The following is a 13,583-nucleotide window of genomic DNA, read 5'->3' as shown; positions in this document are numbered from 1 at the left end:
TCACCATGGCAGGTTTGCATCTATAGATGAACCAGGAAACTTGACATGATGATTTATTTTGAATATATGCAAAATCCAGTTTGGGAATCTTATATTTCTCTTCGCAAATCCTGCGCTTGTTGGCGGTGTGTGTGTGTGTGTGTGTGGATTTTAAGCAGTGGAGAAAGAGCAAGCCTTCATTTTTTTGTACAAATATGCAGCAGGTAACTAGGATGTTTTATTTTTGGTTTAGTTTGCAGATTAGGTAGCCTTTTAAGAAGGAGCTGCATGCTGTTGATTGACATCACACTGCAAATGGAACAATGGTAAAGAACATTTTGGGTCATATATAGAAATGACACTCATGCAGCACTGATGTTTCGAAGCCAGCAGCAGCAGCAACTGAGCTTGCTGCTTGCTGTAGGTCTGTCCTTCTTTAATTAGGTCACTGATTCCTTTCTCTTATGATGCACAAGATCTGCGAAGATCCTCTTTTTTTTAAGGGGAAAAACACTCCATATGTATCAGGGTTGTGCTCATTCACAAGTGTCATGCTTGACTGCAAGCTTTCTTTGTTAGGAGCTGATAATGTCATACAGTATTTGGTTTAGATTTGGAAGACTCCAGTAACAAAATCTCACCCTGTTACCGAAGAAGCTTGTATAGTTTAAACAAAGGATGACGTGTTAAACATCTTGTGCTAACATCGTAACCTCACGATAATGAAGATAAACCTTGGCAGGCAACACGATCCACTGCAGACAGACAACATCACGAGTGCACACACACGAATATTAAGACAAGCAGGCACATAATCAGCTTTGCAACAACTGCAACTGCTTATTACTGAAGTCTATTTGCATTAGCAAGGGGTGATTGGAAGGTAAGGCCAGTGCTTGCGCAATCAGATCAGAAACACTTTCTGAAGCATTCTGAGCCTGGCTTTACAAAAATAAATGATTTCATTCTTACAGGGGAAAGAATCACTACACCTACATCTGTTAAGACAGTCACACATCATACAAATATCACAGTAAACAGTCCTTTTGTCTTTCACAGGGTAGATCAGCTCCTCTGTGACTCATTCAGGATCGCCATTACAGCTATTTTTTCATTTTCATTTGAACGATTCTTATTTACAATGAAGACATAATGACTTCTTTACAGGTAGTTGATGCACTTCTGCATCAACTATTCAACTGGCACCAATTATGATCAATTAGCAGCTTAAATTTTGTGCAGTGCCACTTCAGGTTCTTGATTAGGGCTGGAGAGCGTTAACAGCCCTGAAAGTCACATCATGTCTCTTGACGGAAGACCCTAAATTGGAATATCTATCTATATCTCAGTCAGCTTCTCAGTTCTGTGGTGGAGTGTAGGAGGATGGGGATGACATTACTTAGATATTGTTGGTAACAAAAAAAAAAAAAAAAAAGCTTGATGCCTTGTCCTCATTTTTGACTCTTCTTTTCCCGTCAGACGTCTTGTCACAGACTGCTGCTGCCTCGATATAGTCAGGGCTGAGGTCCTTAAGCTTGCTGAACCATGGTGATGGGTAGCAATCATAGATTTAATATCTGAAATTCACCAAATTCAACCTTCACCTTGACACCTTTAGCCCTCATCTTCCAGCTGTCTACATGTACAGAGAATTTTAACTCAACCTCTACAGCCTAAAAAAATATGAGGGTTGGTGAAGTTTCCATTTAGACTGGATCTGTTTCTTTTGGTGTGTAGGAAAATAAGTAGCTGTAAGGTTGTCTGTTTGTCCTGCAGTTCATTTGGTCTGCTCATGGCTTTCTCCTCCCAGCGAGAGGGCCAATCCTCTCATCGTCCTAATCGCCCTCCTATCGAGAGACGGCTCCCCAGATTGGTTGTATCGCCGCAGCATTCTCCTTCCTTGGTTAAGCAGGATTCTGAGACATGTTTGCAGTTTCCCTGCACGATTCAGCAGCCTCCTAATGTCTGATGTATTTCAGCTGCAGGCAGAAGCTTCTTCTCCAGTGTTTGATACACAAGAGCCAATTGCACTTCCCCACAAAGCCATACTCATAATCAAAACATTTACTTCCAAATAAAGCCTTTCAATCCAACCTTTGTCAGATAATACATTTAGTACATCACTACGTGTTTCAGACATGTCTGTTGCTGATACAAACGCATTTTCACAAACGCTATATCGTCGCCGCCTTCCAGTAAACATGCAGTTGAGACACGTGCTTTTCCCGTGAATGTGTCTTGTTTACATTTTTTGCCATACTATGAGGAGATGATGTTTTGCACCCTAACTAGACCTTTGAGGTTAGCCAGTTTTCTGCCTCTAAATCTCCTGGCTTTTCACCCTCTGCCTTTTGCTGATGAGAGCTTAAGGTAGGGCTTAAGGTGGCTGAACTCGTGCTGAATTCTCTCTGCCCTCAGCCTCTATGAGCCTTTTTTCTATTCTGCATCTATTTGGACAAACAGTGAGAAAAAGGGAAGAGTAACTGGCTCTCTGTCCTTTGGTTCTTTTCATTGAGAATTTTTCTGTCCTCCGCAGTATCAGTCACACTGATTGATGGATCCTTCACTCAGTCCTTTGTAGGGATCCTTAGTTGTGTGAAACCACTGGGACTGAGGTGTTATAGACATTGATGCACACGGTTCGAGAGCAACTTATATCTCCCATTGAGGAATAGTAGATGTTAAAAAGCCCTTTTGTGTTGGCGTGCTTGCATGAGCGTGCTGGTCGATGTACTGCATGTGTGAGAAAACCAGGTGCGGGGCCAAGGACAGCTATAAACTGGTTGACCCAATGCTATCAAGATGACAGTGATGAAAATGATGGTTGGTCTCTTGATAGACATGGTTGTAGTGGTGCTTGGTCATGTCAGAGGGCACTTCAGAAAGTGAGATTACTTTCATTCTCCAAAAAAACCCAATGGTTACTCCAGTAACAAGTGCTGTTTGGATCCAATTCTCTATTTAGTTAATATATGCATGGCAAAGCAAAGGTGTGTGCCAGAGAGAGTTGTAGATAAACAGAAGGTGGTGTTTATGCCCTCAGAGACAACTAACCTTTCTGCATAAATAAGTCGTCACTCTTGTGGCTCAAGCTGTGAAAAGGAAGGAAGTCTTGGAATAATAACAGCGTGCTTTAATGAAAACAGAGCAGTATAATTTCAGTGATACTTCATAATGCGATGATGATTCACAACCCTAGTTTCAGCCGCGCTTGAAATGCCAGGCTTAACCTAATTCAAAAGCCCCCCTTCTGCACTCAATGACATCTCTCTTCCGTATTGAAATAATGAGCCCAGATTCTTGCCCGTCTTCCCCGTCCACCTAAAGCGCTCGGTCATGTGTTAACGCATCCTTCTACCGACCCTTCTCCTCCCAGATGCCCTGCATTTTACCAACGTCGACTGAAGTTATGAGCTTCATCCTCCTGTCGTTATGTGTGAAACTCACGTCAGATATCATTCAACTCTATTAGTGCTTCACCATGCGGCAGGAGAGTGCAGCTGCTTAATTATGCCTGTGAAAGTGGGAAAGTAGTAGTAGACGACTAGCAGTCAGATCTCAGGGCATTCACTGACTCATTGCTATTATGATTTCGATTAAAACTGCCCTGCAGAGATAGATGTCTCGCTCAGCTTACAAATAGAGCTATTGGGAGGTTTTCTGCTTGAACCACCATGGCCATGCAGAGCTTATATGTTCACTGTACATCTGCATGCTAATGCCATGAGGTATGGCCTATTAGTGATTGTTTTTTTTTTTAGATCCTACTCAGTGGTTATTGAATTGCTTAACAGTGAATTGTAATTATCCCGCTAACCCATTATGACCTGGTGCGACATGTGCAGGCTTTAACTGTCAAGCCTGACAGGATGTGTGTGTCACAGATATTTTCAACACAGCAATAATTGTGTAAACATGATGAACATTTCTCTTGACTTTATGTTGCTGGTCTTAATAGACCGAGAATTTAAAAGAAAGCATTTTTTATATAACGGTGTGTTCAGACCAAAGGCGTTTTGAGCGTCAGGAGCGGCAGGTTTCCATGTAAAGTCTATGTGGAGGCGTGGCAAGGGGGCGTCGAGCTTTCTCGCGTTGCGTTTTGAGCGTTGGCATTCGGCGCGGAACGCGCGTCAAAAGCCAGAGATGAAAAATCTGAACTTTGGCCGCTTGACGCGGGGCGTCAACCAATCAGAGCGATCTGCTCGCAGCTTCTGGAGGATTTCTGTGGTGAACCCAGACACGGGGCTGAGATGCCCTACGTCATTGTTCCTCATCGCATGCGGCTCAGTTGCGGCCTTTGAAGCAGCCACTGGCTTTCTGAAAATGCTCTCTAAACAAGTCATAATGATCCTCAATGTTACAGTTCTCTCCACAAACAAGAGCTGCAGGCTGCTTGCAGAAACTTTGTTGTCGCAACGGCTCTAACTGACCCTGTCAGAGTTGCCAGTTGTGGCTGATTTCAGCTGCACCGAACTCCACCAAAGAGCTGCTCCGTCGGTAGCTCTGTATATATAATGAAAAAGAAAGACCCACATTCCGGAGGCATTGTTGGATTTCCACCATATACTGTTGCATAAGAATGCCATTACTCCGTGCAATATTTAGGATAATGATTCCTTGCTAAAAAACTGAATGTTACTGATTTAGCAACATAGCAGGATAAGTAGCGTAGAAACACTTTGTTTGTGGGGGGGGCAGGGGCTGGTGGCTCTCTGCTGAGTGCGGCTCTTGTTGCATTAACACTGCATTCATGTTTTTTGTTTTTGTTTTTTTTTAAACGACGTTCTCTAGCTTTATTTATTAAATAAAACCATGCCATCTCTCTCCTGCACCGCCATCATTCAAACTGACCAGAAGAAAAGCCGCGCCTTTCCTCCTCTCTTTTCCGTTGCGTTTGTCGCTCGCTCCAGACAAGCAGAAAACGCGGCAGGAGCGTTTTGGGTGTCGGACACAAAAGTGTCAGTTTAGTGACCAGCGTCGATCGCTCAGCGTTTTGAGCGTCTAAAACGCTCAAAACGCGTTTGGTCTGAACAAACTGCCTGAAAGCTCTAAACAAAACATCAGCAGCCCCATGATGCTTAATCATATATATTATTTTTTTCTAATAAGAGTTGTAACTTATAATTAACTGATTGAATACAGGATTGAGTAAATGTAATCAATACAGAAGGTAATCCTTTAATAAACCGTGCAAAATTTTGCAAATATATGCTAATAGCTAATCTGCAATATGAAAAACAGAGAGTGATCTGTGTTCAAGATGTTTTTCTTTTATTTTTTAAAATGAGATTTTATTGTTTCTACTGAGTAAAATATGAGAATTTACTTTTACATTCTTACAGAAAAGCCGTGCTCGCATGTTTTATTTATTTTTTTAAACGCTTTCACATGATAATGGGATAATTTATATCTTTATCTCAAGAAATCTAAATTAGTGTTTTCAAGAGAAATTATTCAAATGCAGGGTTGCGAGGGGGTTGGAGCTGTTTCTAGTCCATAACAAACCCAACACAGAGAGACAAACATGCAATACGAGTCAAACTCACTCCTTGTGAGAATTTAGACACTCAAATCAGAATTACATGCATGAATTTAGATTATTGGATGAAGCTACACAGAAACAGAGGAGGGGGGGTGGGGGTGGACACCTTCTATGTTCCCACAAGAAACCTACTTGTTGTTAATATATAAGAGTTTTAAAAATAAGAAAAAATTAATTATATACATGAATAAATTGCATTGAATTTTATTGAGTATGTTTGTGGTGTACTGGTAGCAGTGCTGGTTACCAGTTTAGCGGCTGAGGGAATCAAGGACCTGTTATAACTGTTATTATGCTTTGGATGCTGTAGTCTATGTCTGAAGGAGCTCTGCAGGCTTGTCAGTGCTCTGGAGGGATGTGGGGATGTGGGGACGATATGGACGAGAGCTTTGCCATTATTTTCTTCTGTTCCAACATCTAAACTGGTGGCTTGACTGTGTCGTGGCATCCCAGTGCAGAGCTGCTGGTCTCACATGGAGGAACAGTCATCACTCTAATTTGACTTCTATCATGTCCGATAAAAATTGGAACTACGTGTCTCACTATTAAGCCTCACCAGTCGCTCGTTCTCAGAATTACACATAAACACCTTGACTGCAGCCCCTCCCCACTTGTCATGGTCTCCATTTTGATGAAATCAGGTGTAACTCAGTACAACACTTATTTTCAGGCTCCGTTTCATTATCTCGTTATTTCGGGGAAAAAAGAAAAACATTGTTTTCGCTGGGTAACGAGATAAATTATCCTGTTATCGTGAGAAAACGGTCCTTGGTATCTTAAAATAACGAGAAACACGGACTTGTTATCTTGAGATATGGATTAAAAAAGAAGAAGAATAGCCAATCTCGGCTTCTGTCATTTTTATTACGAAATGAAGAAAAGAAAAACTAGTCAGTTACCTGGAAAACATACAATTCCCTCTTATTTACCAAGTGAAGTCAACTTTATATCTATTCTTATTACTCTGAGTGCTTTACCAAGAAAAGCAACTGAGGTAGAGGAAAAACAAATCAAAGAAACATTTGTCTGGCCACAGCGACAAAGATGCATTTGGGTCGAACAATTTTTTCAAGATTAAAAATTTCACATAAACTATGAAGCACTGCAGGATCATTGATGTTTAGCGTTACGTCGCTTCTTCAGGGACTAATCTAGTTAGAAGTTATCTCCAGACAGGTTACATTTTCAGATTCCTCTAAAAATTTAGCAACATGTTAAAGAGTCCTCTGCTTATATATATATATCTATATCTATATTTATATCTATATATATACATATTTATATATATATATATATATATATATATATATATATATATATATATATATATATATATATATATATATATATATATATATATAAAAAGCTACTTTTTTTTAACTTAGAGTTGCTATCTCTCTGGCAAAGACAAAACCCCCCCAAACACAAAAACCATATGTCCTTCTGGTCTACACATCTCCTGTCCACGTTTTTCTTCTGTGCCCTTCACCTCCCTGCGCACCTCACCGAGCTGTCACCACTCCATAAAAACACACAAAAGCACACATGCATTTTCTTCTACGTATGCTCTAAAAGCTAAACGAGGTACCCAGAAACTACAATGCCACATGCTTGCACCTGTATTCCTGTATACATGCATAATCTCATGCAGTCACGCAGACATATGGCAACTGGCTTGCAGCTGTAAACAGCAGTGACACACACACACACACACACACACACACACACACACACACACACACACACACACACACACACACACACACACACTGCCATTAGGGAGCTGAATAGAGAATAAAAGTACAAGGAAGGAGTGGTTGTAAGAAGCTCAGTTTAAAGTCTACTGATTATTTTTGCTGTCTGCAGGAAAGCATTAACAATAGCACTCCCCCCACCCCCCCCCTCTTTCCAGACCAGTCCATTTAAACCGTGCTGTAGTGTGTTTTATGTGTAAAGTCAGTCGCCACAGTACTGATAGGAAACTCCTTGCTTTGTTGCTTGTCAGTTGACTGTGTCGTGCTGAGAAAACCTTGCTTGTTTAGAGAAAGGGCCACATGGAAATGAGTCATACACAATGTGATGCAACACAGCGGATCAGATTTGAATTATGGGGCAATGAACAATGAGGTCATCGCAGGGCTGGGGGCATAAATATTGGTGCCGTGGCGTATAAGACAACTCTTCTTATCAATGGAGGAAGCATGTAAATGCCAGATTGTTTAAGGACTGATTCAGAAATGAAGGGCTGGGCTGAGTGTCGCCAGTTGCTAAGACAATAAAAGCGGAGTTCTGTTTTTATGAATAGTGTTTACTTCAGCCACTTCAAGGGTGATTTTTTTGGCACATGGTACAATGATTGTAGATAATGTTTGCCTGTTGTTGAATAGGTGCAATTCATCCTTTCCCACAGCTTTTTCAGACATCTGCCTGACTCTCATATCCACTATACAGCAATCCAGTGATATTTTCCATATCTTTTCCCTCCTCAGCACATTGTCCGCAATCAGCGTCTGCTGTAATACCATCATCCCCCAGCCCCTCTTAAATTTCCTGCTTACTGGGCTTTTACTTTAACTGCATTACATACATCTTCCATTGCCTGTTCATCTGGATCCTTTCAACATAAACCAGGCTGAAAGATCTGACTCAAAGCTCTTTGATGGGACTGGTCATTTGATGGCAAATTTAAAAAAATAATATTGTCATTTGCTGTAGCACATCTGTGATCCTTATTGATATTGAATGGCAGTTTCATTCCAAGTCTTTGGGAGTGAGAATATGTGCCAGAGAGTATTGATCTACAGCCTTGCTGTTGGTGTAGTGTGATAGGCTTAAGAAAAAAAAAAAAAAAAGAGCTGAAGACGACAGGATGGTCGTGCTTCACGGAGCAAAAAAAATAAGCAGATGTGCTGAGGTTGGGATCAATTGGAAGATAATTTAAGTTCATATCACTTGCGCTTTTCTGCACGTTTTTCTTTTGACTTTGCAGAAGAGCTTTACAGGGATTGTGAATGTACCTTTCCTCTGTAGAGTTAAAAACCCCTCTGACAGGTTTCTCCGTCTTCAGACATGCCACCTTGTTTCAGATTAAAGCGCCGCAAACCCCTTTGGCAAGTCTTCGCCAATTTGTCCATGAATTATCTCTCACATTGTGTAATAAAGTCATTTTACCACCTCTGTGTTGCGCAAGAAAGCCTGATAGTGTCACACAAAGACGGATGACTACCACTATGGCCTGTGGGCCTGCAGCAATAACTTACATGGGCTGCGTGTCTGTTTTCTAACATTAAGAGAAACTGTATGCATGTTCTCCTTCAGTGTGCTCGCATGGGTTTTGAACCCTCATTCTGGCTCCAACGCAGGCAGCATGATGAATGAGATGACATCCATCACAGAAGAGAGTGATAGGATTGGTCTAGTGCCTTAATTGTAGGGTAGAGTTTGGCAAACCTTTGATGAATGATACTTAGTTTTTTAGAAACCAATCTTTGTGCAAAAACAATTACTCTAGGCTATTTTAAGGTTAAGTGATAAATGTTGTGCATATCTATCTTTGTTGTTGTGTGCGTGCTTGTGCACTCATGTCTTTCAGGGTTGAGTACAGTCGATTACGCCTCAACGGTCCTCAATAACTTGACAAATCAGCTGGTTTTATGTGTCATCTTACACACCTTCCTTTCCCATATTCTCCTCACTGTCTTTGTCTCTTTACTTTTTAAGGATTTATACGGGACACATAGACAAGACTCTTTAATTTTACGGCTGGGTAAGCCATGCACACCATTGCTCCATATTCTTCACGCTTATATGGAATTGAAAGTCAGGGAGAGAACTGTGTTTTTTATTTGCACATATAAGTTACTCCACCCTTTAAAGAAAGGTTTTGGCTTTGTCATAAATCTACACTAACAGGACTCGACAAAGTTTCTTGGGTGTTACGCCACAATATGTAGTTTATATTATAATTACAAAGGGAACTACATGAAAAAAAAAAACATCATGAAAGCATAGAGTCATTTTAATTACATACAGAGGGCTGATGAATAATGTGGATGATGTGAGACACTGACACAAACGATGCTTCTCATAATATAAAACATCATTGTTTTCCTGTGGGAAATTGACAGCGTCTCTCATGTGAAACCTTTGCGAAGAGATGTAGAGCCGAAAGACGCCCAAGAAAAAGAAAAATGTCCTAAAACAAAACAAAACAAAAAAAAAAAAGACAGCCATCTATCTTTTGTCTTCAAGTTAAATTACCCAGCCTCCAAAGTCTTTTGGTATCTTAGCACACGGCAGAGATGAAGCTTCCTGTTAACATCAATACAGACAGCATTCAGAGTCTGATAACATTAATAAAAGCTCGAAAGCATCAAAAAGTGTTTAGTGCTTCCAGCAATATCACAAGACAAGAACGGCATTACATCATTCTGCTCATTTTAAGCATTGAATTAATGCATTTTATAACTTATTTTTACAGTGATGCTGACTGGCAACACTCTCAAAAATAGAGGTACAAGATAAGGACATTTCTGTACCTATAGGTACATTTTAAAGAAATGTTCTCTCAAAAGTACAATACTGGTCTTTAAGAGACCAGAAGCACACCTTCAGAGTACGAAAAAGGGTTCAAAGTGACATAAAGTACAAATTTGTACCATTTTGACCATAAGGGTACCTGCAGCATTGAAAAATGTAATGTTAATGGCTGTAATGTTACAAACTAGAGCAGAGTTGAGTGATGACAGTAGTACTACTTAACAGTCATTTACTACACCAGACAATGAAGGTCAGATGCTGCAAACTAAGTGTATGGCTGGTCAGTATTTTGAGTTTTTGAAGATTATTTCTAGATTAAAGATAAGATAATATTGCTAAGTGGCATGGAGCAAGCCTAATCCTGTGAAAAACATAAAAAACATAACTTGATAAGGTGAGGTTGAACTTGATAAGCTACAAAAACAGACCAGAACTGAAGGGTACAGAAATGTCTCTCAAAAGAGTACACCCCCAGCGACAAGCATTTGTACCTTTTTAGGTACAAGCTGGTACCTCTATTTTTGAGTGTGAACAATATGTTATCAAAATTAACATCTAGGTAACTGAGATTTAGAAAAACTATTCTTAGAAAAAAAAGCTAAATTTAGAAAAAATAATGTTACAATTAAAGGTTTATTTAAAATGAATATCTCTGTATAGATCTGTGTGTTTTTACAAACACATTTAAGAATATTTTTCTAAGGCTTCCAGTTATGAAAAATTCTGTTTATAGGGGTGATGTTGCAGAACTATAGTTAAAAAACAGATGTAGGATGTTTTCAATATTTAGTGTCCCACCGTTAATGACATTTTGACTTAGTTTAAGTTGCAGTTCTGATGCAGAGAGGGTATGAATATATATTTTTTTAAGTAAATGTTTAGTAATCTCACACTGATCTTTGTTGAAGACAAAAAAACTTCATGTTTTTTATATGTATATTATATGTATTTTAATACTTTCTAATGTGTCATTTAGATCACAACATTAAGGTTTTTCAGTTTGGCGGAAATCTATTTGGATTATTTTTATTCTAATGTAAATTTGAATAAATAAGTGTGAATCTAATGTTGAATGTTACACTCATTGCCACATTAGATAAGAACAACTTGCTGAGCAGATGCATTTCTTCTCTTCTCAGCACAACTTCTTCTAATGGTTTAGAGGACAAGACACTTGACACAAATAGCAAAAAGCAAAATCTTTTCATAAGAAAGCACTTATCAAGGATGCTAGGTTGTATCTCTTCTCGACAGAAGATTTATTTCACACAGTTGTTGTTGTTTCACTAAGATACTATCTGGATAGTTGTTGACATGCATCCCCTGACAGCTGAAAAGACAATTAGGATTTAATGGAGAATTCTTTTTCAGGGCTTGAACAAAGTGGTGGTGCACCACTGATGTATGCATGGACTTTTTCAGTGACTGCATCTTTGATCTTTTGTTGCCTCTCTCCCACTTGTTCACATAAATGAGTCCTAATGAAAATTCTCATTCCTTGCCACATTCAGCTGCTCATACAAACCTTGTCCTTCACTGCCTCTCCGCTGCATCAAAACTTATTTCTGTTCAACAATTCTTTTTCAATTTCTATATAAACATATACATATGAATATATGCTGCCAGCTGAGGAAACTAAAACAGATGAAAAAGCTATATAGTTGAGGGAGTTTACTGCTGAACTTATTTCTCAGTAGTTATCTGCTTGTGCCTTTGGTGATTCCCTTGCATTGAAGTACTGGCATGCACACACAATATTTATCATTAGCATGCATATGCAAGAACAGATAAATGTGCGGCACAGTGAAGTCATCTTTTGTTGCGGTCTGTGCCAAACAGAGAAACAGCTCCTGGCCTCCTGTGCAGGCTAATAGACCCAATTACTACAAAGCCCTACCCCAGAGCTCCACAAAGGTCTAGGCTCTGGCAATGTGTGTGGATGTGCTTGTATTTACGTTCAACTTTTTTTTGTGTGTTGACAAAAATCTTGCATGGCACACAGATAAAGACTAATCGAAGCTTCAAGGCCAAATAAATAAACACTGCTTCCTGAGATTCATCAGCCTTCCCACAAAACGGTAATGCTCTGATATTCATGAACATACATGAGCAGAAAACTACAGTTGGCATGCCAACCAATGCAGGGACAAAACTGTGTCCAACGTCAGCCATGAACAATGAAAATAGAAATTCAAAGTACATGCCTAAAAATGTACACACATTTTATTTCTCCAACTTTACCCTACCCCACCGTGAAAATGTTACATTTTGTCTCTGTATCCATTAATGGAAAGATAGTGCTCCTTTAGTGACAAAAGTTCACCTTTACGTTCTGGTAAAACAAACATCACACCTGCTGCCCCAACAGTTCCTGATAATCTTTTCATTAAAAGAAAAAATACTTTAAAATTAACTATATTGATGATTCTTTTCCTCTTAAGGAACATATGACATTATTTTAGAAGCTCATGAAATCTTATCCTAGTTTGTCAAAAAACATTACATTAGTATTTAATTGTGTGTAACTGCACCTTGTCAACAAATGAAAGTATGATAGAAATGAGGAAAGTATAAACAAGATTTATTGTGATTTATTTTGGTTTTTGTGGTTGCACAAAGTGCTGTTCTCATCAGTACAAATGTGTAGCTCACTAAGCTAGCAAGAGGGAACAGGTTATACTGTGGAGGTTTTGGCATTATTTTGAATTTGTTTGTAAAATGGACAACAATAATATCAGTTTAAGTTATAATCAGTATCTGTCAGCGATGAAGAAGACTGTAGTTTAAATAAGAAGAAGCACTTGTAAGCAATGAGATGCAGATTCTTAACACTGTGACGGTTCCAGCTAGCTAGCTGAAGCTAACACTTCAGCTAGCTAGCTGAAGCTAACACTTCTGAGGAAATTTGATGAAAATGTTGCAGGTTATATGATGGATTGGAAGCTACCAATGTTAGCTGTGGAGAATGTATGTTTTGGTGAAATCATTGATATAATAATGTTTCTGTCATTGCTGTTTTTAGCCGGCAGAGTTTTAAAATGTAAAACATTGGAGAGGTTATCAATATCTTTTCTGAAGAAAGAGTCAACATAGCTGATGATACAGAAGTATTGTATTATCTAAGCATAAACCCACCTCCAAAGGGAAAAAAAAGAACTTTTCACATTTTATTGTGATAGTTTATTGGGAAAATATTAAACTTAAGTGATAAATTTTATTGCCAAGACATGAAACAAAAAAAAAAAAAAAAAAAAAAAAGAGGAAACAATGTGTGTGATCAAGGAAATGTCTTAGTTAAAAAAACAGATTAAATTTAGTTGGCAATACTCTGCTTTTACACATTGGATGATGCTGTGATCATATTGACACTAAAATTGCTTAACAGGATTGTCTTAAACTGTATTTTGCTGCAACATTTGCAGGGCAGAACAACATACTCAGTTTATTATAAGTTCTTTTACATTTCCTGTTTTTCTAAAACACTATCAGGTTATAGGATGCTATTTTGCATATCTGTTTTTTC

This window comes from Telmatherina bonti, assembly GCF_933228915.1.
Source record: "Telmatherina bonti genome assembly, chromosome: 3".
Classification (NCBI taxonomy): domain Eukaryota; kingdom Metazoa; phylum Chordata; class Actinopteri; order Atheriniformes; family Telmatherinidae; genus Telmatherina; species Telmatherina bonti.
Note: the sequence above shows the minus strand (reverse complement) of the source record.